Source organism: Strix uralensis, chromosome 13, assembly GCF_047716275.1.
Source record: "Strix uralensis isolate ZFMK-TIS-50842 chromosome 13, bStrUra1, whole genome shotgun sequence".
Classification (NCBI taxonomy): Eukaryota; Metazoa; Chordata; class Aves; order Strigiformes; family Strigidae; genus Strix; species Strix uralensis.
The window spans coordinates 10445168-10472781 of NC_133984.1; the positions used below are offsets into that span (position 1 = coordinate 10445168).

Below are 27614 nucleotides of genomic sequence, written 5' to 3' on the forward strand. Positions count from 1 at the left end.
TGAATGAAACCCATGGCAATGCACAAGTCTCTGAGCATGCTACACCAGCCCTAGTGATTTCTGCGAAGGGTTTTGCCTGCAGGCACCTACAGCTCCTGCCTGTAAAAGCTGTTTGCTGGGATATAGCCAGCTCCACTGTCATCCAGCCAAGGCGGTGTAGGGCATGCTGGCCCCCTCCATCATCCCCATGCTAGAGAAATCCCCACGGCCAGAGGGCTGGGCCACACCAGCCCCAGGAGATCCCAGAGCCAGCAGAGCATCAGTGGACCTGAGTAGGCCTCTAGGAGCAGCAAAGGTGGCTCAACCTCCTGCCTGCGCCCAGCCCTGCCTGCTCTGGTGCTGCATATCAAGCATTTTCAGGAGCATCCCAGCATCCCTCTCCTTAAGAAAAAAAAAAAAAAAAGGGACAGGGCCAAACGAGTAATTAGCTGGAAGAGAAACGAAGTAACCTGAATAGTCTACTCCATCAGAAAGAAAACACCACACTTGATGAGCCAGGGCTTTAGAAAGCAAGGCTGAGTGGCCAGCCACCATCCCATTTTGTACTGGGATCAGTGACCATTTACCATGTGCCAGACACTCCCCTCCTCCAGTTCTGCCCGCACTCTCTTTTAAAGATAAGAATTTTAATGAAATTATGCACAGATGGATAGAAGCACTCTCCCCTGTGCATTTTAATACAGATTGAGGTTTTAGGCTCTTCTTGCCTTTACCTTCAGTTGCGACCAACTGCAGAATACATTCCATCAGTGTAAACAGCTATGGAAGGATTTGACAACTGAGGAGCAAGCATTTGACCTTAACTCCTCAATTTATCAGTCTTTTTAAAGAAAAAAGGATCAGACTTTGCTAGATTTCCCCTCTAAAAGCTTCCTGAGCTGCTCTTTCAGCGAGCCTGTCATCAGGAAGAAAGCAAGACATTAGTCAGGCTCATGCTTATTTAATAAAAAACTTGCATATGCAGTAGGGACTGAAAGTTAGTCTTTATTTAAAAAATACTTGCAAGCTACAGTATGATTTTGCAGTGCAAAACAGATCTGAGGACTCACCCGATTTACCCTGTGCTCCAACAGCGCTCAGCTTAGTAATTGTTATTCACAGCTTAGAGCAGGGAGCCATGCAGTCACCAAAGAAGTCAGCAAGTATGCCCAGAACACCGTGCAAAGGATATCTCATGTCTCGCTATTTCATAAGGAAATCAGAGGCTCCACTGATGTCAGCTCCAGGAAATGAGCCACAGGCAGATGATGCCGGAAGCAGGCTTTATATTTAGTACTGAGTCACCCACTATATTGAATTCGAAAGACACAAAAGGTGGGTGTGGAGAGGGGATACGTGGACAAAAAAATGAACAAGTTCTTCCCTTGAGATCATGGGCAATGAGCAGTCTAGGGTTGGGTGGGGTTTTTTGTAAAGGGAGAAAGAAACTAAAGATGACCTGGGAACTCTTTTCTGCACTTTCACTGGAAAAGCAGTTGCCAGATCTGCTGCACTTCCCAGAGCAGGAGCCAGCGCCAAAAATGCTGCAGGAGTTTGCGGTACCATTGGGGTTTGCTCCAGTCAGTCCCTCTGGCAGGTCTCAGGCCTGAGTAGGGCACCACCAGTTCTGAGGCACTTTCCCATCCTTTCTGCTACATCTTCTTTGAGCCAAAACAGAGGCTGCTGGAAGGAACTTGAAGCAGAGAATACTTTTAAGCCAGTTTTGCAGCTCCACCTAACCCACTATGAAGTGCATCTTACACCCATCACGCCCCAAAGAAAACACTTTTCTTTGGGTGATTACAATGGCCTAAGGAGAAGGCTGATGAAGACCGAAGCATGCAAAGAGGAGCTGACCTGGAAGGCTGCATCCAAGTAGGGCAGACATCACTGCAGTCTGCCATCCAAAGGTGACCCTGTCCTTCTCCTCCTCCTCAGCATTTCAGTTCCCCCCCCCAGCTCACTATGTGGTGAAATGGACATAAGCATAGAGAAGGAGAGGCAGACAGAGAGGGACCACCCTTGCACAGCACTCCAGTTAGACCACCTCAGCTACACCACAGACCAGGCCACTGGAGAAAGGGTCTAGTTGGAGGGTCTGGCAGGCTCAAATATATTTTTCTATCTTTCACCTCAGCTGCCAGGTCTGTCCATCACCCAAGCTAGTCCTTGACATGGCTTAGACAATCCTCTGCAAGAAGATACTCTAGACAACTATCCACCTTAAGTCACTACTCAAGGAAATAGTGTTTTATACTAGAATTGCACTATTGTGGAACAGAAATGACTGCCCAAGATTTCTAAACAGGGAAGCTGTTCTGATCCATTTTCTGGCAACATCCAGTTTAGACACATTTACAGCTGAGAAGTATAAAGCAGTCACATGGACTGCATCCTCATGGAATAAACTTCACATTAATTTGCAAATGCTGCTATTTAATAGGAATGTAGTTCTTTGTACTAAGGTCTTTTTGACATGCAGAAAAAAAAAAGTTTTAAGAGACACCAAAAAACAAACTGCAGATTGTACCACAATACAAATGTCAGGAGTAGATTTGTTCACAAGAGTTTCATATTTTCATGCAAGTCCGTCATAAGCCTTTCCACTTTCTGTCAATGATAAATACTCTGCAGCCTGAGCAGCAGCAATAGCTTTGCAAAGTTTTCAGCTACTTGAGCCAGACTTTTCCCCTGAGAAGACTCACTTCCCAAATACTGAAACATTAACACTCTTACCAAAGCCAAGCACTGTACCTCATTTTGATTTAAAAAGTCAATAGCAAACAAGAGCTACCTCTAATGCCAAAGCACCACCAGCAACTTGCCTACAGAAGCAGCCTATTAGATTACTAATAAAATTGGTGTAATCTTCAAAATAAGATTACAACAGCAAAAAGGATGTGGCTTAAAAATAAATCCGTGGACTGTAGCAAGACTAGCAATTATGCAGAACCAGCAGTCTGGGACTGCTTAATATCTTCCACCTATACACAAGAAGAGGTTATATCACAGCAGTCACAGTCTGCTCCAAGGAGCAAATAGACAATTAGCCAACGGTTGACCACTGTCCAGACCAGTCTGCTGCAAACCACTGCTGGCCTGTGGGGAGGCTGTGGGAGACTGCCACTGGGTGGCTCTTCAGTCCCACACAACTCATCTGCAGGTGACCTGCCACTATCAGAAAGGTTTCGGTGCTGGGGAGTCAAGGCAAAACTGGTACAGTCACAGACCAACCTAGGCAGCACCCCACATGCCCAGCCCAGCCTAAGAGGATCTTTAAGGAGTCACTGGTATCTCATCTGAACATCCTGCCAGATGCTGGAGGTAGAAGATTTTGGCACATGGCTCATCATGTTGTGCAAGTGGGCCTACAAATTCAGCTGTGTTGAACTAGTCCAGACTCTCATCTCAAGGGACCTTGAAGCTTTCCTGGTATTTGTCTCATGCCTGCATTTGTTGGCTTCCCCCATAACTGCTCTTTTTGTCTTGGACCCCAATAGAAAATCTTCTGTAGGAGGGACCTGCAGAGGTTAACTTCAGGGGCTCCCACAACTACTACACTCTTTTCAGATGTATAGAAAGGTGAGGTAGAGGCAGGTTACCACTCACACATACACTGCAAGTTGTCACCCATCAGGTCCCTAGCATGCAATCTTCACCATACAGCTCATTACACTGTTAATTAGTAAGCTGTCTCACATTTTCCAGCCCATAAAAAACAGCCACTAGTAGCAGACTGATCTCTATGCCGCAAAGCCAGTCTTTACTTTGCAGATTTCTTATACTCTCAAGTCTGTTGCTGCTGCTGAGTTTAATGCTTTATGAATTAGTATTAAAAAGAACCCCTCATCCTCCCAAATTAAAAAAAAAAAAAAGGTATCTACAGGTCCTACATAAAGCCAAGACTAAACAAGGCATATCATTTGATAGAAGGCATGAAGCAACTTTGCAGCTCAGGTAGGAGGGCAAGATCTATAGCTGGGAGCAGTAACCCCACAAGGTGCTACATGGATTGCGCCAAAGAGGTCCAAATGCTGATCAAGAATACAGCTACGAGTGTTACACATGAAAGGGCAATGCACTAAAAGAAAGTGCAGTACCTTGCTATGTGCCAAGTTGATATCAAACCAATGCACAAAGCCGTAATTGCTAAAGTGAATTATTGACCAGTACTGGTTGTAAAGGCTCTTGCATAACAGGGGTTTCAAGGCCATTAGCACAGGGCAGAATCTTACTCCATTTCATGGCTTTCCAAGACCCCTTTATATAGACCTTCAAAGGCAGGGAGCAAAGGGACCGACTAAAACAACCCTTTATAACCCAGAAAAAGGGTCTATACCCCTTAGAAAGGGGGAGGGAGGCATAAAAGGTCTTGCCATCTAACTAAAGTAGGCTGGGCGCTGCCATAACCATCCATCCAGGAGCATCTTTCTGAGCAAAAGCAATGTAAGTTTTTCAAGTTTTCAACAAGAAGTCTGACTACGCTGCCTTTGCTTGAGCATTTGGTTTATATAAAACAGTGGCAAGAGCCCAGCTGGAAATTAGATCAACAAGAACGTTACAAAAGGGTGGGCAACAGAAGGGCAGGGGCAGGATTGCACTGGAACCTCCCATCCGTGTCCCCAAGGAAAGCTTAGTCCCAATCTTGGACAAACAGTGCAGAAAGGAACAGGCTAAAGTTTAAGTCAGACATTATGGCCACTTACTCAAAATATTTTCAGAAGGCCCAGTTTCCCCTCTCTCCTTATGGAAAGGTGAATTCTACCAAAGTGAGGATTCAGAAACATACACCCTATGTATTCCCCAAGTGATCTTCCTCACAATCATTTCTTGGAGGCAAAACATTTTGTGCAGAATTCAGCAAGAAAAAGCTTAATTGCAATATTGTTTTGGAACTCACTTCCTTTATTTCCGTGACCAGCTGGACACAAGCACTTTGTTCTATGCTGGGTCAAGGAAACATTTAACTACAGGATTTACAGTGGAATATATATATATATGCATATACCACTGCAGCTCTGCAGCTGCTCAGCAGTTATAGAAGACAAACACTGTTTTAACCCAAGGAAAACAGCAACAGGCTGGAGCATCAGCCTGCTCATTAGCGTCCTGCTGCAGAGGCTCCAAGACAGGAGAGCATCCAAGCCTGTCCCTAGGATAAGACTCAGCATCCTGGAATCTCAAAACCACAGCACTGCTCCAAACCCAAACAACGCTCCCCAGACCCTTCCCGGCTGATTAGCAGGAAGAAGCACAAGATTGCGATGGCAGTGTAAACAAGGACCCAGGATTTATGATCTTTCAGATGTTTTTTAGCAAACGACACAGATGAAGCACTGCTTCACAAAATATGAATGCCAGTTACAGGGATGGTAGCTTAAATTCAAGTTTCCACTTGGTTAGCACTGTTCTGGACACACTAAGAATTTTGGTGTTCACAGAGCAGTTTTGCTTGCCAGGAGGGGCTGTGCTGAGCTCTCCCAGAAAAACAGGGGCAGCAACTGTGAAAATGCATGGGACCTCATCCACAACTCCCGTCTTCCCAGCAGGGCAGAGTCAAAGCCAGAAAGTTCAGTCCTACTGTTTGTGAAAGTAGAGCAAGACACTCTTCTACCTTGTGGCACTGGAGAGACAGTGGGAAAAGCAGATCAGCAATCCTCCTCCTCTCTTATTTTGAGCACAGCCCATCAAGCAGAAGTCCTGGCACCATGGGCTTCTGTAGCCAGGGCTGGGACAGTACCACATACACTAGCAACATCACTGGGGCAGAGACCAATATAAACATAAAAAAACCCAAAACCTGATCAAATTTAGGAAGAGAGAAACACGATGGTTTGGATAGGGTAACCCAAAGCACTCCAGTCTTCAGCTTCTCTTAAAAGCTAATGGGTACATCAGAGGTGGGATGCTCTCGTGAAACAAAAACACTCATCTCACTACTCTATGTTGGCACAAACTGCATCACTCATAGCCACTGTTTCTGGCACTAACAATGCAGAGCGTTACATGGTACTTCCAGCATGCAGAAGCAGGATCACACCTTGCTCGCCCAGTCAGCTCCTGCGATGCCAAGCTGCAAAGATATTTTGAGAGAAAGAGCGTAACAGGTGACCATGCAACCTTGTTTCAGTAACAACCCACTATGCATCACCTTCCATCTAATCCAGACAGCGTACAAGCTTCTGTTATCCAAAGTCTTCTACCTGCATTTTAAATATCTTGTGCATTCAGCTCTGGAGAGCCCTAATTTAATCCCTAGCATATTGGCAAAACATCCGTCCCATATATATAAATTGAGTGCAGGATCACATGCGTTCCTATTTTCCTTCTAGTATCAAAATACTTTTCATATGTTGATCTTCAGAAAAAAAATGATGGAGAACAAAGGGGATTTTTCTTAAGCTTCATTTCCACCACCTCAATGAGACATAACAATTTCAGTAGGAATCCAAGAGGATGTCCCTAGAGCTCTGCAAGTAATTCAGCTTTTTTCCCCTAGCAAGACAGTCTCCCCATCATCTGGAGTCAAGGCAACAGAAGCAGTTCTAGCAAACAAAACTCTGGCAGGAGCTGCACTAACAGGACACAGGTCAGGGGCTGCATGCCAAGCCCTCTCCGGCTACTGCACTAGCAGTCACTGACACCTCCTGCAAAACACAGCATCTCCCCAAAGCACAACCTCATTCAGCACCTGATATTGGAAACACCGATACAGGACAGCAGCACTTCTGATGTTATTCAGCCTGTCACATCTCCCAGAGATTCTGATTTTCTTCTTTATGCTTTTTCACAAATTGGTGTTTTGCAGGTTCTTCCTTGTCTTGACCTGACCCTGCAGTGGGCAACAGGTCACATTGCCTTGTTTAAGTTCCTGTATTTATACAATTTTTAAAAACAGCCTAGCTAGCATTTTTTTCAAGAAAAATTCAGTTTCCTCTAGCAAAAAAATGTCTGTAGTAAAGGCATAGCTGCAGGAGTCAGTTTTTCCACTTTAAAAATTTGAGATATGAACAAATAGCCCCTTGACTCACAGCTAAAGTGAAAACATGCAACTGAGACAAAGGCTGAAGGCTCTGTCCCTAGGCTTTGGGAAAAACAAAATCCTTCTAGTGTCCTTCTACAGCCAGTTTCATGACTGTTTACAAAGGTTTTATGAGAGACGCAATATTTCACATTTTTAAGTTTTTTTTACAGTCTAGTCTAGAATAGAAGAAGCAGAAACAGAACAGGCCAAGGCGGAGTCTAACAAAAACTGAAGAGAAGAAAGCATTTCAGAGACACATTTGTTCAACAAGGTCACGTAAACCATTCCAGGCCCACAGAGCACACTAGTCATAAACAGTCATAGAACAGGCAACGGGCAGAGTCTCCCTGCCCTCCTCCCATCGCACTGCCCTGCTCATTTATTCCCACCCCAGCCCTAAACAATCGCAGAGGCTTATGGCGAAGCTGGAGGCTTCAACTGCTAGGCAGCACCGCCTGCTTCCACATCCCGGATGAGCCACATGCTGCCTTCCCCCGCAGAGCGGGCAGGATCCTGCAAGTAGCTGGCATCTGCTACCACCCTGTAAAACAACTTACTGCCTCACAGAAGCATGGCCAGGACAGTGGAAAACAAATTAAACAACGCAAGAAGTCAACAGCTGAAGTTCACGAGGCAGAGAACAGATGCCCAGAGCAAGGAGACATTCGACTCTTCCCTCCTGCTATCCCATGGCCAACCACTCAGACTTGCCTGAGAAGTCTTGGTTTCAAGGCCTGTCTTTTCCAACAGGCAGTGGGGAATGAGATCACCATACCAGATACTGGTCAACCTCTTGCCCTTAATTTTTTTTTTTCTGTTTTATAAGAAGAGGGAGGAGTGTGCAGCTGAGGTCTGGACAGACAGGACTGAGCTGGAGACTGTAGGGCAGGAGCAATCTTCTGGCCCTCATACTTCCCCACAGCACTTGAGCTAGGACATACTTAAACTGGCAGCCTAATGCCTAGTGCAGCCCCAAAATGTTGCTGCTGTTCTTGTCGGGCATCAAAACACCGGTCAACATGAAGGCAAAATGATAAAAGGCTGTGGTTATAGGTCAGGATTGCTATCTCCTCTTGAATGCATGACCTCCAGCCATCAGAGTCCTTTCTCACCCAACTTCCTGCCAAGCTCATATAATCAGGTAGGAAGCACTTGCCTTCATTTTCAGCTGGCCAGAGCTCTGTCCTTCCTTCCTAGAGCTAGTGACCTGTGAGTCTGCTGGACCTTCCTCCATGAAAGCACATCTCCATCCAGGAACCTCTTCCACCCCTAAACACTCCCTCAAGAGCAGAGCCGCAGGGTCCTCCTGCCACCTATGAGACACCTTGCTATCACACCAAGATGTTACCATCACAGGTAATGAAGCATAAGAGCTTCTGCTAGTGTTTTCTTGACAACTGCCTAAGCCAAGGTAGGTATTTAAGGAATCAAATGGCTTCCTGCCCCTGAGGCTCAGAGATACAGCATCCATTCACCTCTATCCCATGCAGTCAACTCTCTCCACTAAAAGGATGGACCAGGGTTTCTTTCCAGGCTGCTGGACTACAGAGCCTGTGGTCTACAGTTTTCAACTCTTTCAGGTCCTGCAAGAAACACAACTAAGACTTTACTAAATATCTACAATAACTACATATCTGGCAGTTAGACACTTGGCTGTACACCACTCCGACACAGTCACCTTAGCACTTTTGGATGAATTAGCAGCAAACATATTTTCTGGGGTATTTTATAGCTGAAGGGCTTCCCATGGCAGCCAGTGCCCCAGAAACCAAGACGTGAACATGTTGTGCACAGTTTTCAGCCTGCTGAAAAGAAAGGCTATTTTTAATCCAAGCCTATGTAGGGTGGGGCTCAGTCTCCAACCAGGCCAAAAAGCCACTATAATCCACAAGACCAATGTCTGGCAACCTTTGCTTGCAGGCTGATGTCTGTTCTATTTTAGGCATGGGAGGAATTTAGAATAAAAAGATATATAAATTAAAAACAAAGGAGTCTATGAAAAGTGAATAGAGGGAAGGGCCAAACTTATCCTGTGTATTTTGGTCTAAAGAACAGGGCTCTAAAAGAACACAAATCAGAATTACTTTATTTTCCATTTCCTACAGCAGTTTATGAAGTATCATTTATAACATGGGCTGAGAAGACTACAGCCCCAGTATATTTTGTACAGGAAGAAGAGCCAGCCTGTGGCTCCCTGCACAACAGTGAGACCCTTGGGAAGATGAGGCAGGAAAATGGTCACCAGCCACGGACATACCAGCAGGATCCTGTACAAGAAAGTTTCCTATCTCAGACACCAATACAACAGCTATTGGGACACCTTGTTGTTTTGTGATGTTGGGACTGCAAAACAAGGCAAAGCAGAGCCACCAAAGTGACCCGAGGATTGGAAGATAAGAGAAGTTTTGCTTGTTTAGGGTTTACGGCCAACAAGCAACCAACCCACTCAGAGCAGAGGTGTTCTGTATGCTCTCAGCATCTAAAACTCAAGATCACACAGACTTCCTACATAAGAATAACAGTAGGTTTTATTTGTCACAGGCACCATCTCCACTTGGCATTCAAGCCAACTCAACACAGCCATTTACTTCGCCATATTAACCCCACCTTCCTTACACTACATGGGTCATTTGTCTAAAAGAGGGTACATATAGATTCTCTCACTGTCTTCAGATGCCCCTTTAACATCCATCCATCCATAAACTGTAAGACACTCACATAGGCATCAGCATCTCTAGGACTCCTTCATCTGACCAGAGCTGGACTATTAACCCCACTACAGAAGTCTGCAATTACTTGTCCGAATGCAAAAAGGGCAGAACAGAAGAGACAGTGCACTGTGCTAAGTGGAGGACCAGCAATGATGAACCTCGAATCTCATGCACTGCTATCATTTCAGTCATGGACTTCTTAAGAAAAAAGCCAACACCTAAGCAACACTTTGGGTTGAACCCAAATTTTACAAGCGTAGCAGCAAGACTGAATGCTGAATGCCTCTTAACACTGGATAATATGTTCATGGCAAACATTACTTTTTCCTTCCTTGTTCCACCCATAAGTGACAGCACCTGCTCTCTCACTTCCATCACTAAGGGCAGTATGTGATGGGAAAACAATAAATGAGACAGCAAACTCTCCTTGCTTTAAAAAGAAAAAACGAAGAAGCTTACTTCAAAACCTTATCTTCTCTTGAAGATCACAGCAATAGTTTCTCTTCCCCGCTATGCAGTAGGGACTCCCAGCATCTGTGAGCTGTCACTCTTTTTACGGGAACAAAAAACCTACTGAAGAGGCAGGAAAAACAGCTGTAAGCATTTCAGAGAAGGAAATGAGACAAGGAGACTGGTTAGAAGCATATGGCCCATATGGATTGACATGGGCAATCGGCAGCAGTCCTAACCAGAGCTTCCCATTTCAGACAGTTGTCCTGCTCCCCACATCCTCAGATGCATGTCAAACCTATAATAATTTTATTTCTTCCATACTGATTCCCAAATGTCAGTTCTGCACAGGCCACCACACCCTGTGGGGACAGTCTGGATGTTACAGGAGGGGCTAATTCACCCCCTGGGACGTGCACATCTCCCCACAGCACAGGGTGTTGGAGAGCACGGACCAGCCGGCGCAGGGGGACACAAAGAAGGGGACCCAAGGCAAGCAGCCCACCTGCCAGGAATGCTGTATTTCCATGGGCAGCAGTCGCCCTCATGGCTCACAGCTGCTGAAAGATGGAGATAAACTAGCAGGAATCAACGGGCAAAGTAAGCAAAAGGGAAAGAATGGCTCTCGATAGCTCTGTCTCTGCTGATAGCAACTCTCCTGGGGACATAGAGGCTACCTCTTCATCATCACACCACTCACAGGCCCAGTGACAAAACTAGCTTTAAGTAGCCCAAGCATTAACCCACAAAACCCAGACGTGAAACACTAGCTGTTAGAGGAACACAGATGATATAATTCTTCCAAGTGGGCCAGACAGGACTTGCTTGTCATTCCTGGCGTTTTTAATCTATTACCAAAAAAGCCAACAGATTCCAGATTCCCAGGAGACCAGCGGATGCCACAGCAACCGAGTGCACTGGCCACCACAGCTCAGCACCCTGTGCAGGGAGGTCCACACCCCTCTGATGGGAACAGACCTGCCAGAAGAGGGTAGACCGGGCCAAGCAGGCAGTGCTGCTGTCAGGGCTGCTGTCAGCACTGACGTCAGACATGCCCACCACCAGGAAGAGCTTGATTACCTCCAATGCCACCACCTCTGGATCAAACAGTGTGGTATTCGCAGAGGGCAGATAGGCATGTCCTCTCCTCCCACCCCACTCTCCAGCCCGTTTAAGTGGAGACTTCGGTCTTCCATCTCCATCAACTCATGTTTTCTTGCTCAGCTGGTACAAGAAGACAGGTTGCTCTTCATGTAGCTGGCAAATAACATAGGGTCACACCAAATACCTGGAATTTCAAAACACAGCGGCTGCTGCCCAGGGTTGGGCTCTGCAGCCACAAACATTCACAAGTCCCACCTTTTGGCTGCAATCAAATCATCTCTTTGATCATCAGTTAAAAGGGTGGGCATCCATCACCCTCCACAGGCAGCACGTACTCAGTGCTGCAGCACACCTACCCCAGGAGGTATACTGGTGTGATGTGCCAAAGGAGACTGGGTAGGCTGGAGGCTGCAGCACAGCGAGATGGGGCAGGAAGATTTCTGACAGCTGGGATTCCCTGTCCCCAAGCTGATGGCACAGTGCTGCAATGCCACCCAGACAGGCTCATGCTGCTTGCTGGTAAAGCAGATGAAATCTACACCCGACCTCACCCTTCACTTGGGAAAGGGATCTGCACAAACCAGGAGACTTCTCACAGGCGACACTGCAGCACTCCAAATGAATCTCACAGCACAAAACATGATGGAGAGGCATTATCGAAGTCTCCACTTCCTGAAAACCTGACCTAGAGGCAGGAAGAGCATCCAGGGCAAGAAACACTCGGACAGGACAAGCCTGACCCATCACCTACAACTTCAGCATTGAAGAGTATGAAGTAGGCAGCTTCTAAGACTGAAGCTGTACTAAATGCTGCTGTGCCTAAGCACCATCCACCCCATACCTGCTCCCAGCACAGACCATGCCGGGGATACCTCCTTTAATTCCCTGCCATCCAATAAATCCAAGAGAGACCCATATGAACACTCAAACTCAAGTGTGTGGAGCAGAGGATACAAGAGTAGCACATTCATGGGCAGCAGTCACATGGCTGAGAGCAATTACAGCCACTGTCAGCTGAGCAGCCACTGCTCAGAGGACCTCCAGAATGGCCAGTTAGCATCATTTCTCCCAGCCACACCATCCAGAGCCCCAATGTTAGACCATCACCCAACTGCCTTCAATCATGAAATCACACCTCCCACAGCAGGTACCTCCAGGCTGGAAAAGGGCTTTAATGGTGCAACCAGGGAAAGCTGATTCTATGTTAGAGTCAGAGCAATTCTCTGGGATGGTCAGAGGGGAAACAGTCCTTCCACGCACGCCCCCACCAGCAGCGCTGCAGGCAGAGCTCAGCCGAGACCTACTCACCACAAACACAGTCACTGCTGCTTGTGCAATAATCCAATTCCCAAATTGCCAACAGGAATGTATGTGCAAAGATCTCAACAGATGTCTATCGAAGGGTTTGAGGACCCAGGATAGGAAAGAGAAAGGTGGTGTTGTGACATTCATCAGAGTAACCCAACAAATACTGATTTAATACAACCTTGCATCACCCTCATTAAAAGAGTTGGTCTCAGTTTTGCAATGTACTTGAAAAGATATTCAGGAATGTTTTACTCTGCATACACATTAAGGTGACTTGGTAAACTTTTTAAACTCAGTATTTAACTTTACCTTTCACACAGATCTGTTGGTAGAAGTTTCTGGATTCATGTTTGGCTTTTTTGTTGCAATTAGCAACTTTAATTACTCCATGAGCTCAATGTCCAAAAAGATACACAAAATATTTAATACACAATAATACTTAGTTCAATAAGTGCTGAGTATGCGAAGGTCAGTTAATAAATATTAACACATCGTATTGTGGCTATTCCCAATATGACAAGGAATTTCTCAGTAGTAAGTAAGTTAAAAATTAATATTTGTGATTGCACCATGCTGGTTGATAGCTTGTTAGTCACGTGTTTAAACAGCTGGCCCCAAGAGATGAGAATCTGCTTTTCTATGCTGAATTACTGCTCTAACACACATGGAGGCAAAGGTAATACTCAAAGCCTGAACAAAACACCAACTTAAACCATGCTTCTTTTGCTGTTTATTGCTACTCTGTGGCACACAGACAAAAATCAAGTTGTAGCCACATAAATTTCACCTGTCCAGCTCTCTGCAAACTGCAAAGCAACACCGTAGCAGGTGATATCTCTCTCCTTCCTTCTCCACATTTGCTTTCTGACTCTCTTCTTGATCAGAAGCATCACTGCGTCCCTGCACAGGGTTAACCTACCTCCCAACATGGCAGGTGGAGAGCAACCCTTAAATACCATTGTGGAACACCAGTAGTGAGCTGGGACTGCTTTGCAGGGCACCACTGGATCTATACAAAACCCCAGAATAATGCCAACAGGCCAGACGCTGCTTTACCATCACCTCCTCTGGCACAGGCAGTTCACATGCAAGAAAATCAAGCTAACAGACCTGTATATAAAGAGGGACAAATGTCCCCAGAGGATTCTGGTCCACAGCATTCAGCATTTTAAGAAGGAAAGAGATGCAAAACATTGTAACTTAAAAAAAAAAAAAAAAAAAAACAAAACAAACAAACAAAAAACAAACCACACCTGAAAAGTTTGCTATAAAGCAGAACTCACTCCACCTTTGGTTTTGCTGAAAACACAGCCTCTTTGTGTTTCACCACCTATCATTTAATGCTATGTAAAATAGGTTACCAAGAACACAGATAGGGTGTACTTGGGCAACATCACCAAATAAACTATTGTGACCTGAAATATCACCACCAAGACAATCTCAAGAGCTAAATGAAGATCTCTTAAGTGATCAAGTGTACTTACTACTGACCACTACCATCTACTTTGATAAGGAAGTGGATTAAAATGTCTATATAGAAAGATGATGGGCACGTCCTTCCTAAACTCACTGCCAATCATGTAAAGAGAAAAGCATTTCTCTTCTCCCAATCCATTACACAATACACATTAGCAAAAACACAACCCCTGCCCTGATGCTCCAAGAAGTGGAGCACTTGCAGTTTTACTACACAAAAGACAAAACAGTATTTCCAACGTGAAGTTTACCTGTAAAGCTATCCACAAGACACTTGGATCACTTAGATCCCTGGCAGCTGCTTAAGCAAAATTAGTGAATTACTGTCCCCAGCATCCTTTTCAATCAATCATTGAGTAGCATTCTCATCTGCTTCCTTCAAGTCAAAACTGTTGTATTTCCACCTCTCCAAAGCCAATTAAGTGCTGAACTAGAGAGCCCAGTAAACACAGGAAAGAGTTACTAGAAGATCCCGCATGAGTGGATTCAGCAGCAAACCCATTCAACAAGGCTGCAATTCCTTCTCTCACCATCTTAATCTCACAACAATTGAAACCCGGAGTAGAGAAGTCAGTGAGGGAGCCCCAGGGGAAGGAGTTCCTCTGCATTTATCCCAAATCCGAGCATCCATCAGCCGAATACCTAATGAAGGCAACAGTCCCCAGAGCCCTTGCCACTGTGAAGCTAATCTAGCCAAAACCAGTAAATAGATTTCTGGAGTTTTGGGCATTCTTTAATCTGGGGAGATGTTTGCCTACTTCATAGGAGGGGAAACTTGGTCAGATTAGTTTTGATAAGAGAACAAAGTCCCTGGTTAAGCATAATTCTTTATATCTAGCACTAAATAACGGAGTTTAATAATCACATTATGATCTCTTAACCCAGACAAAGAATGAGTAATTCATCTTTCACAAGCTGAGAATTCCTTCGAGGGAGCTTGGTTACAACCAAGCAACATCCTCAAATTGTTAAACTTTTGGCAAGATTAAAGGGCTGTGATAACAGCAGTGTTTCGAAAAGATTTTTCTTAACAAATTATTTGATAACATACTTTTTTTTAAAAAAAAAAAAAAAAAAAGTCTTTCAGATCAAACCAGCAGATCTGGTATTTAAGTTCTCTGCATGCAACACCCCACAGAAGGCCATCAAACACCCCCAGGGCAGAAATCAGCTGCAGAATATTGCACCCAGGGGACTCGCCCTGTGTCCACTAATCCCCCAAAACACTGCTCTCCACTGACAAACTACCAGCAGCTCCTCTTTGCACAAGATTTCTTTTCAAAACAGATTGAATTTCTATACATCATTATGCACAGCACTAACATATGTTGATCTCTGTAACTATTCCCTCTTTATATCCAGGTTCCAGCTGTTGTCTTTAAAGTTACTCTGAGCAAGTCTCCCAGCATTAAGGAGTTTTTCTTCTCAGATTACCAGGCTCACTGGAGAAGTCACAAGTGTTACCGGTTGAACAATGGCTCCAAGTTCTCATGCAAAAGCAATTTATCTGAGATATCTATTATCTTTTATAGTCTCTTCTACAGACTGACCAAAAACAGGAAGCCCAGCTCTCGTGTGCACACGCATTCCACTGGGATTGTGTAACAGCAATAACAACCTCGGAGGCTGATTCAATGGCATTTGCTCAGAGCTATACCAACAGCTCTCCTGAAAAGAAATAAATGAGCTCAAGTGATGCCCTGCTTGAAAATATGGATGCTATTACAAAGTAGACACATGTAGCCCATCACGAGGAAGCACTAACTGGAGGTTAGACTCCCATCCACGTGTCTCACTGCTATTTCCACGTAGATAAAAACTTACCACTGGAGAACAGTCACGTCCGCAGAGCTTGTTACCTCTGCGAGCAGCGCGATGTGATGCTATCCATTAGAATACTTACACCCAGTGCCAGGGTGCCCCAACCTTTCCCATGCAAAGGAAAAGTCTAAAGCTTCACCTCCTGAAAAATTCCCTGCTCTTCCCCTTCGCAGACTCCCAACAAGAAGCCATTGTTCGGGGGAGCAGGGTGACACTTCCTCTCCCAGTCCAAATTAGAGATGTATAAAAATAAACCCATACAGCTGTCTCGCTAATTCATTTTATTTCACCCCACTTCAATTAGACGAGAAGCCGGCTCCAATTTTCTCACTTTTTCTGCTTTTGGGAACACTACCTCGCACAAAAGATAAAAGGGAAATGCAAACCGAATCCCCTTTTCAGGGCTGCTCTGCGGGAACCCGCAGCGGGGAGATCAGCACCTCCCCTCGCTGCAGCCGGGCTCCGCTCCCACCAACTCGCACAAAGCCCGAAGTTTCGCCCAACTCGGGGCTCTCGCTGCGCGCCCCGCTCCATCCCAGCGGCGGAGCCCCGGGCCCGGCCCGGCCGTACCAAACCCGCCAACCCGGCGCCGGGGCCCGCTCCGGCTCCGCCCGGGGCTGAAGTTTTCCAGGGGAAGGGATCAGACAAGTGCCTTTTCATCGCCGCCGGGAGGCTGGAAGGGGCGGCAGGAGCGCTCCCCGCGGATACTCACTCCGCGTCCCGGCGCGCACCGATGCGCGCTGGGCTCCGCGCCCGCCGCTCCGGGACACCCCCCTCAAGCCTCGGGAGGGCGGCGCGGGCGGGCGGGAGCGGAGCCGGGCGGCAGCGAGGGCCGGGCCGGGCCCCGCGGAGCCGCTGGGGCCGGTCGGCGCTTCCCCTCCCGCCGCCGGGATGCTCCGCCCGGGCGGACGCCGGCAACTTCCCCCAAGTTGGAGCCGCGCTGGAAGAGCTCCGGGAGCACTCACCGCCCGAGCCGCGCCGTACCGAGCCGCGCTCTCCTGCCGCGCCGTGCCGTGCCGTGCCGTGCCCCAGCCCCGCTGCCCGCGCTCGGCGCGCCCCGGCCCCACCGCCCCGCCCGGATTGGGCCGCACTCCTGCACATCACGGCGTCCCGGCGCGGCGATTAGGCGGGCGCGGAGTCACTCAGGGCGGGGGAGGAGCTGCGGCCCCAGCCGGGCGCGCCCCCCTCCCCGCCGGGCTGCTCTGCCCTGCCTTCCCCTGCCTGCATCCCTCGTGTCCTGCATCCCTCGTGTCCCGCACGTATCCCACCTCCCGCCTGCCTGCATCCCACCTCCCGTGCACGCATTCCTCCTGTCCTGCGAGCATCCCTCACTCTGCCCCTGTTCGCAACTCTCCTCCAGGCACACATCCCTTCTTCCCTACAAGCATCCCTGTCTCCTCCTGCGCTTGTGTCCCTCCTCCCACGCAAGACCGCATCCTTCTCCCATGCATGGGCAGCTCTGGCTCCCTCAGTCCAGCCACACAGACAGAGGAGCTCTGGGCTCCCCTTCCAATCTCCCTTTGTCTCCCCAGGAGCAACCCCGCTGGGTGGTGCAGAGGTTGCCCAGGGGAGGCTGGTGCTGGTGGGCACACCGGGCAAGGAGCTCCCCACACAGAGGAGCCAGGGGCTGGCCTGACGCATGGCTCCCACGAGGAGCATGTGGGGTGCAGGTTCCTGGGCCCTTGCACCCCACACTCTGTGATCCTGGGCAGGGAGTGTTGCCACAGCCTCCCCACCTGGGCTCTGGCTGTCCGATTTGGGATAGGTGGCCTCATAACTGTCCTAATTTCTACATTTGCCACACTGACATTCACATCGAAAATTGCTAGAAGGGCTCAGGAAATCAAGGGCCTTAGGGATGCTTTTGCGTAGAAGTGGTGGAGAAGAGAAGTTAATTCAAAAGAGGTCTTGAACTGAGAAAGAAAAAAGCAAAAACCTGCTGTGGGTAGAGGAGGTGAATGGAGAGAAGGAGTCAGGGGGCCAGAGCTGCACTGCAAAGCTGGGCCAGAAAAGGGGGAAGCCATTTCCCCAAACGAGAAACCCCACACTCCCCAGTGGCCTGACCACCTCCACCAGGACCAGGAAAAAGTGTGGGTTCAGGCATTAATACCTTCTTCTGGTTTTAGGAGAACAGCAAATACACATTCAGGCACACAAGACCCTTTTCAGGTCAGAAAGATGAGCCATTCCCATGCCTGGAGGTGAGAGCAGCACAAAGTAATAAATTCAGACATAATACAAGAACATTAATGCAAGGTGCTAGCTCTTGTATAAAGTAATATCCATAAAGTAATGTCCCATTTTTTTATGTTTATTTACCACCCCATCAGGAAAATTAAACTTGCAGAAAGGCGGCAATTACCTAACAAACTATTAATAAGGCATGCACCAACATTAATCATTCTTTCTCTTTGTGTTAAAAATTAAATAAATGTAGGGCATATTTAACTAGAACTGCCCAGTGAAATCCATTGTAATGAGCATATAATTCTCTATATTGCCAATGTTACAGGTGCACATTTCTGGATCTGAATTGCATAGTCACACATTATGGGTTTTTGTATGAATTATTTACAGAAAGACTGTCAGTCTGATCATTACAGAATAAAGCAAAACACATTCCATTGTCAAAACCGTCAGGAAAAATCATTTTGCAGTTAATTTTCCAAAGCTACAAAATGACAAGGTCTCACAGAGTGGTCCCACATGATGGAAGTGTCACGGTTCACAGTGGGAGTTTCCTCATCACATTAGCAGGAGCAGCTTCCTGAGAAGAATTAGACTCTCTTCCCTTCATCCTTTTATTCTTTTTATAGAGTCGGATTTCTCATTGGATGTCTCTTACATATTCAAACTCTTGCATATTCATCAGGTTATTAGACTAGCTCTCAGGAGATAGGAGTAGTAATTTTATACTGATTTAAAAGATTAGTTCAATTTTACGCTTTATGGTGGTAGTCCTGTGTTCAGATTAGGCCAACACATTGCATTACAAACACAACAGAACTGTGAGTATTTTTCATTCTGGTTACAAATTTTAACAAAAAAAATATACTTTACATTATTTTTTGTCAGATTTTGCTAGCATGCCAACATAAAAGAGCTAGAGACATGAAATCATCTTTGTAGATCTTGACTATTCAGAAAATGCAGATTACACGTTTCTGTGCCCTGCTTTTGTCCAAACCAGTAGTATGAAACAGGCAACTCTTTGTTCTTCGAATGAGGGAGCAAAGTATTAAACATATTGAACATTTACCAGTTGCCTCTTTATTAGGATTTCCCCATGTCTTCATGCACAAAGAAAGTTAAGCTATAGTAGACAAATCCATTAATTCAGCTACAACCACTGCTTAGTACCCTGATATAGTCATCAAGCTCAGTTTAAGATTTTTATTGAATACTTAGTGTAATTACTATATTCTGAGATGTCAAAATGTGGAGATTCATTTACACAAAACTAACGAACACCTTCTTTGCAAAACCACACAATTGCACTTTCTTAGGTGATTATTTATTGTTAAAACCATTAACACAGATATTAGTTTGCCTTTCTCATGAAAAATAAACATAAGGCTCAGCAACTACTGCTTTGTGAAACAATGAACAAATTTTTTCAAGAACATCTGACAGCATGCTGTTGGATTCTTACTTCACTGCATCCACAGGTGATGGAGCTGGGGGAGGAAAGGTGACATTTTGGCAAAGATCACAGGGGAAAACCAGTGCCCTTATAAAAAGTCCCATGGAGATCTTAAACAGAGACCAAAGCACAATGTGGATCAGAAATATCACTGTTGGCCAATGACCAAAATTGTGTTTGGGACATTTTTAAAGCCCTTTCAAAAAGATTCCTATTTAGAAAATGACAACTGTTTACATAGAGGGACTTTCTGCATAATGGCGTGCATGAACAGGTATTTCCAACCTGAGTTACAACATGAGCAGTTTTATTTAATATGACTTTTAAATAAAGTTGTAGTGAAATATTTTTGTAGAAAATATGCACTTAGAAGATGCTGACTTCACAAACTAATAGCTTCGTTTTTCCATAGAGACCTGGTGGGATGGATCCTATGAGTGGAGTGTTGGAATGGAAGGAGACAGGCCCCTTAGGAAGGACAGGCAGGGGAGACAAGGAGGGGTGTCACCCTCCATGTCAGTGACCAGCTGCAGTGCCTGGAGCTCTGCCTGGGGATGGATGAGGAACCAACTGAGATCTTACGGGTCAGGATTAAAGGGAAGGCAGGGACAGGAGATATTATAGTGGGGGTCTGCTACAGGCCACCCAACCAGGAAGAGTGGGTGGATGAGGTCCTCTATAGATAGATAGGAGCAGCCTCACGTTCACAAGCCCTGGTCCTCATGGGGGACTTCAACCACCCTGATATCTGTTGGAGGGACACACAGCAGGGCATAAGCAATCCAGGAGGTTCCTGGAATGTGTTGATGATAACTTCCTTGTCTAAGTGATAGAGGAGCCAACAAAGAGAGGTGCTATGCTGGACCTTGTCCTCACCAACAAGGAGGGGCTGGTGGGGAGTGTGAAGCTCAAGGGCAGCCTTGGCTGCAGTGACCATGAAATGGTGAGTCCAAGATCCTTAGGTCAGCGAGGAGGGTGCACAGCAAGCTCGCTATCCTGGCCTTCAGGAGAGCAGACTTTGGCCTCTTCAGGAATTTTGGGGTTGTTCATCCTGGAGAAGGGAAGGCTCCGGGAACATCTTATAGCAGCCTTCCAGTACCTAAAGGGGGCTTCAGGAAAGATGGGGAGGGACTCTTTATCAGGAGGTGTAGTGATAGGATGAGTGGTAACTATTTTAAACTGAAAGAGGATAGATTTAGATTAGATGTAAGGAAGAAATTCTTTACTGTGAGGGTGGTGGGACACTGGCACAAGTTGCCCAGAGAAGCTGTGGCTGCCCCCTCCCTGGCAGTGTTCAAGGCCAGGTTGGACGGGGCTTTGGGCAACCTGGGCTAGTGGAAGGTCTCCCTGCCCATGGCAGGGGGGTTGGAACTAGTTGATCTTTAAGGTCCTTTCCAACCCAAACCATTCTATGATTCTGTGATTCTGTATAGGAATTTTGGAGGAAGGAAATAGGCCATACTTTTTGAACTTGAGTTTAAACAGTGCTTCATTAATTCTCTTCTTCAGCAGAGTATGGTCAATTTAACAGGTATCAAAAAATGCCCTGGCTATAGAGCCACCATGGAAGGACTGCTTGCTGGATTTTTGTATTGAACATTTTTAACTCTAAGGATTTGAATGTCCATAAACGCAGTCTATTGTAATAATAATCACCAGACAGATGAAGGGCTGACCCTGACTCCAGTATGATTTTGGCACTGAGTCTGGCTGGACTGGCCCTTAACAGACTTTGCCACTGCTAGATTGATGTTAGTGAGAATCTGTGCCTACAGAAGTAAAATGTATTTTAATTATGTCTGTTTAAATCTAAAGTTCTTATCTGGCAGCTTAACGTTACATCTCCTACACTGCTTTTCCATTGTATAAAAGTTACATCTTTGCTCTTGGCTGGATTATTGAATAATATGTGCGTTTAGCATAGAATTATGGTCATTTACCTGTGAGAGTGTCTTACTTAGGCAATGAAATAAAGTTAGATGAATTAAAATTAGAAAGGATGAAATAAAGTTAGAGAGGGATTAGGAGGATAAAGGGACTATGAGGACTATGAGGATACATAATCCTTGTCTTCTCAGTGCAAATCTAACTCATTTCTGATTGAGAGCTCCTGCCAACATCACTAACAAGAAAAAAGACCATTATCTGTTAAAGAGGGGACAGTGCCTTTTGGAAAGGGTATGCAAGAAACAATAGGGTCCTAAGAGATGCTGTGAAACTCATATGGTGTGTATCTGTGCAAGGTATGCCTGATATCCCCTGTATAAGCTAGCTGCTTTAAGATCAAGATCATCATAGACCATAAGTAAGGGGTGGTGACAATCAGGAAGAAGGGAAGAAAGCCTGACAGGGTAATTAAAAACGTGTGTCTCTGATGCACAGTATGCCAGATGTGCAGTATGCCAAAGAGACAGAGAAACTGCAAAACATACTGGGGGAGTGGTAAGCATAAGGGTTCAGAAGTGGTCTTTAGAGAAATGGGCTTTAAAGGAGTTGGTGTGAAGTTCTTCCATTAGAATTAGGGCATCTGTTCTCAACTAGATTTTTGTTTTGTTTTCTGCAAATACTTACCCACAACATTAACAGAATCTAAGAACCAGGATATTAACGTCAAAAACACTTGTCATCAATCAAGGAGAACAACTGAGTGGCTCTATGAATAGATTAATAAGATGGAACAATTTTTTTTTCCATTGCAAGAAAGCAGATGTAAATCTACGTAGTATTTTGAACTACAGCAAATTTAATTTACCTCCTGCTAGAAACATTTACTCAAATAATTCTGTGCACTTCTTTACCTAAAAACAACTTTTGGGAAATAAATATCAGTAAGTTTATCCAGCAAGCTTGCCCCATGCAAGGAATCCATATTCAAAGTCTAAAGAAGTGTCTGAGAGTCCTCACGTGAATGTAGATTACCCACCAAAGTTATCAGCCTGCCAGGCTGTAGGCAAGCTACCCGTCAGCTGCCCTCCCTCTCACTGTCCTGACTGCCAGATAACAGATCACGTCCTGGGACTCTGGACTTTGTTTTGAAACCACCACTACCTCCTGTTTATTCTGCTGTAAGGCAAGCTCATGCTTTGGCAAAGGGGTTGCCCATGTTTTCGAGCTGCCTTTATTCTGCAGTATAGGTTTTATTTGTTTAAAACTGATCTCTTTCCTGTCAAGAGATTTTCAACGATTGCTCATGCAGCATAAGGAGAGGTCTGCACTTCCAACCCAGCAGTGGCAAGCCAGAGTTATTCACGTTATGTCTTTGTACAACCCTTAACTACCATTTTTTTATGGACCGAGGTTCCAGAGGACTCATTGACCTTTGAAGTATGCAGGAGAGTGGGTGACTTGAGACTTTATTTATAGCTCATATCAACATGGTGAACTTCCCTCCTTCATCCCTGTGGACCAAAAAATAAAAAAGCAGCATGGCAATGAGAAGGTGCTTTTGTCTCCTTTTTACTTGATTTATCAACCTTATCAAGACCAGCCTCTCAAAAGCTACTGAGTCCACACTCCCTTTCTCCTAGGTAAGTTACAAACAACCGTCTCCAAAGAAAATCATGTTTCCAGAGAGCAGGACATGCAGAAGGTCAGACATAGGTAGTTTCAGGCAAAAGAACCAAGCAGAGTTGCCAACTGTGGAATATAGAGTCACTGCCCATGCAGCTGACAGTTGGCCATTTTGACCATTTTGGTCATTTTGGTCATTTATCTATGTTGACAAGTTGGCGTGCAGTAACCTGGTTATTACTGTGGCTTGATGTTTTGCATGCAGCTTCTTCTTATTAAATCCTGGCAATCTGCTCAAAGCTGAACAACGTTACCCTGGAATGAGTTTTTAGGAAGGGTTTGAAGGGGGAAAAGCCTGCTGGTTTGGCAAGCTAGGACCAGATCGATATTTCGTGCAATTGGTTCTGCGCTGGGACAAGACTGGAGGCAGGAAACAAAAAAGCTGCTGACGCAGACAATTCTGCACAGTATAGAGAGCTTGGGATGGGATGAACTGAAAAGTGTACAGGGCCTCCAAGGAGGACTCTTGTCTGCACAGCGCTGGCCTTCATGTGGGTCAGGCTTGCCAGCAATGGCCTTGCTTTCCTCTTTCTCTCCATTCTGCCTTCCTTTGGCTCATCTCAAGTTAAAATGAGGTATACAGAGACTGTATGGCAGCTGAAGAATATTATTCATCTGCTACAGGATGAGAGCGGGAGGCTGGGCTCGATAACTGAGGAAGTGTTCTTGCTGCTCAAGGACAGTATTTCTAGTGTTCCTAATATTTCCCCATTTGCTAGTAACTAATTTGGACTTTTTTGTTTTTCTAGTCCATAATACATTTGTGAATATTTTGTTCTCCTTTTCTCTGAACTTTCTTCTCACTTTTCATATTTTTTTGCCCCTCTACCTTTTGACTCCTCCTCTATTTTACTCATTCTGGCACAAAGCTCCCCCAGCTCCTACAAAACTCAGCCATCCCACAGCCTCCAAAATCCACGGTGAGCGGAAGCAGAGCAGGGCTGTCTACATTCCTGCAAGCCCAGGGCTTGGGAGATGGCGTGGATGTGTGCCAGTGCTAATAAATAGGGAACTATTAGTGACTGTGTAAAGCAGGAAAATTGCAGAACAAGATAAGACTCACAGAATTCTCATAAGCTGATTTTGGATAAGGATATTTACGAAGGAGAAAAATAGCTTACCCTTAAATGCATATCTCTAGCCAGCCAGATGCGTGTTTGCGCAGGCGCCATACCGTGTATAAAAGGCAGCAGGATTACGTGTTGAAGTATAACTGTGACACACGTTTGGTTCCTTTGCACCCTGCCCAGTACAGAAGCTGCTTTGCAGTTTTGCAGCCAGGCTATGGTCAGGGGTGACTGTTCCCAGCTCTGAGGCCAGACCATACCTTGCCAAACTAAACACCTTGTGTAGCTCCAGTTGGGCCCAGCATGCACGAAATCCAGTGCAGTGGCTGGGACAAACTGAGTGGAGCAATTTCTCTTACAGGTCTAGTAACCACAAGGCTTTATTACCTCCTCCTTCATCCTGCAGAGCAGAGGTCAGGCCAGGCACCCTGATCTTACAGGTTTGCATTGCAGCAAGACAGATCTGCAGATCCGAGGAAGCTGCTTTGACCTTCTGGGCTGAATTGCATCTCCAGGTAGCTGAGTGCTGCTGGGCAGGGCTGACCCTGCTGAATAAAAAACATGAGGCTCTGGTGGGTTCCAGCCTCCCCACCGCAGGTGGGGTACATTGAATGGTGCTGGCACATCAACCAACATTTACATATCAGTGGTTTGCATAGCATAAGCTTTATTGCTACGGTCACAGCAGGAAAGAGAGAACAGGCTGAAAATAATGTGACTTTTGTGGTAACCGGTGTGTAGGGTGGGTCAGAGAGCAGAGGAACTGCTTATGGTGGACAAGAAGAACATGAGGAACTGCAGAGACAGGGCAAACAAAAAACAGTCTAGGATGGTTCAGGTTCAGGTCATCCTGCTGTGGAAGATGGGACAGACTAGCTACCCTATCCAAGGACCTTCCAGCCTTATCTCCTGCTGTTGCAGTTCCTGTTTGTTGCAGGAAAGCACCTCTTAGTGTCAGTCACGCTGGGATTTCTCTCCTTTCTCCTCTGTGCAGGACCCCAGACAGCACACAAGGTGCAGCTACAGTGCATGGAGCAGCTGCAGGATGTACGTGCAATGGAGTTAACCTCATCCCCAGCCCCATAAGAGGTGCTCAGCTCCATCCCCCCTGGCACAGGAACATGGATGAGTCCTCGGGGCAGCAGTGTGCAGAGTGGCTGGATCCAGCTGGCAGCAATGTTTTCTCCTTCCTGACCCCACCACTGTACTACTCCCTGTGTTTAGCTCTTGCTGTTCTAGTTTTTGCTGATCTAGACGTGTTAAAATTAATTTTTCTCTTGGTGCCTGACTCTAGGCAAGGTTACTAGGTAGCTGGGTCATTGCAGTATGTGACTGTCAGCTGCTGAAATAATTTGCATTGGGCTGTGGGTTGGTAACCCACTAAAGACCTCGTTTGGAATGATGACTAATCAGCATCAAAACTCCTTCAAGTTTCATTTTAAAAACAAAGAATATTTTTTTCAAAAAGAACAAGAAAACTGCATTTCTGTGTTGTAAAATGATTTGCCTTCACATGGCAAGAGTCCAGCTCATTTCCCCTCTGGTCTGCATTCTGGAATCATTACCACACTTATTTCCAGTAGTGCAGAAAGTCTTTTCCATATGCCTTCTCTTCAGTAGTCTGCAGCTGATGTTTAATGTTTCCTAGGCAGGAGGAGATGAGGACAAACCAACAGCTCTACTGTGATGACAACCACCTTAGAAAACGTAAAACCCTTCTCCAGAAGCAGTCACTAGCTCTGAGAGTAAGCCCAGTTCTGCAGACAGTACTTCAACAACACCTCTGAGGATTGTGCAGTCTTGGGACAGTCTGTGCAAGGAGTCCACAGAAAGCTCCTATGTCCCAAAAAAACCTCTTTGTCCAGAGCAAGATTGTACCTTGTCCTGTCTGAGGGGAAAGTGCTTAGTAATGAAGAAGCTGCATAAGGTTAAAAATTCATTTGGACAAGCAATTATTTATGAATTCATAACAAAACGTGTTTTGCATCGATATTAATTTTCACTGACATTGAAGAGCGTTTGTGCCAATTAAGATGGATAAGCAGAAACTTCATCTTCTGCATTCACATAACTTCCATCACAGCATTTCTTAACTGGACGCTATCTTGGCATTTTACATTCCAGCCTGACAACAGTCTGCAGGTTTTGACCAACATACTCTATAAAAAAAGTCATTTACTGGAAAAGGACAGTAAACAGCTCATAAAAAGTGTTTCTCAGCATCAGCTCCAGAAAGGAATTCCTCCCAGAAGCCCATCTCACTGTCTTTGTTAGAGCTGATAGGGACGTGTGGGATGGAAGGGTATTCATAGCTGCAACGTGGCTTAAAAACAGAAGAAAATAATACTCTTGTGGAAAAAAAAAATGGCTCTCTAGTGGGCTGGGCACAGGCAGAATTAGGAAACAGGCTGTGTTGTCCTTAGGCAAGGGCACTCCACGTCCCCCTGCTTCTGCAACAGGCACTGAAGGTCTTTGAAGGATGGCAGATCATACCAGTGAGAGGTCCTCAGCTCCCACATGTGGAGGATACCTGAGATAATCAGGCCCTGGCCATACTGACCTATACAGAAAGGGCAAACTGGTTCTCAGAAGGGCACTGTGGGCCCCTATTCCCAGCCTCACCAAGCCAAGGGTATTGCTCAAAGCATCTGTCCCAGGCTTTTTATCATTTCAAGATTTAAGGGCTGGGTCTCTGCACCTCTTTTTTGTCCCTGCCCCAGCAGCTACTCCAATGGAAGAGCCCAGAGCCGCATTTCTTTAGAGATCCAGTTTTTTTGACAAGGGGTGGATGGTCCAAGATATTTCCAAGGGCCACACTTGCAGGAGAGGTGACCATGTGCTCACCAGTGTGCAGCCCAGCTGCCTGCCCTCAGGCACCAGAGCTGCCTTCGGTCGGTGGTGTCTGTGGTTACAGCTCTCCCAACTTCAGCATCTCCTGTGCTCCAGATGGAGACAAAACACAGTGTTAAGAGCTACCAGCACCAAATGCCCCAGATGGAGTAAGAAGCTCCTCTAAAGGACAAAGTAACACATATCTGTCCCACAGAGATCTCATCTCATGTTTCAACTTGGCAGTGTGAAGAGTTTTGATCTCTTCCTACGCTTTTTCTTGCTGTTTTAGCATTATCTGCCCTCACTTTCCATATTTTTGGTGTTCCTATCCAGACCAACTTCAACTGGTGTTAAAGCCATGAATAAAAAGCACTTCTTCTAGAAGTAGGGCAAATAATATTTGGCCTTAGATTTGATTTTTCCCAAAATGTTTTTACAATTCACTTAGTTTTGTGTTCACACATGTATCTCATAAGAAATCTGAGAAAGAAGCACTGCCAAAGGTATTAACATATAAAAACATGTTTCAGCCACTAAATATCGCCCCCTGATCTGTGAAAAGAAGCTTTTCCAATCATTGTATGCTTATGGTCCATCAAATTGCTCCATCACCAATTACTGTCACAGAC

At 45.8% G+C, this 27614-nt stretch overlaps 1 protein-coding gene across 3 annotated transcripts in view; it reads right to left on the reverse strand.

Moving 5' to 3' along the window:
• Positions 1-16891, reverse strand: part of PLS3 (plastin 3) — a 52880-nt gene extending 35989 nt beyond the window's left edge. For 2 of the 3 annotated variants that reach the window (XM_074882599.1, XM_074882595.1), the window contains exon 1: positions 16839-16891. The gene's annotated coding sequence lies outside the window, so the exon portion shown is untranslated. Of the gene's footprint in view, positions 1-10173; positions 10288-16838 lie in introns of those variants that run through there. The other variant, XM_074882596.1, reaches the window with a different exon arrangement.
• Positions 16892-27614: the final 10723 nt, after the last annotated feature.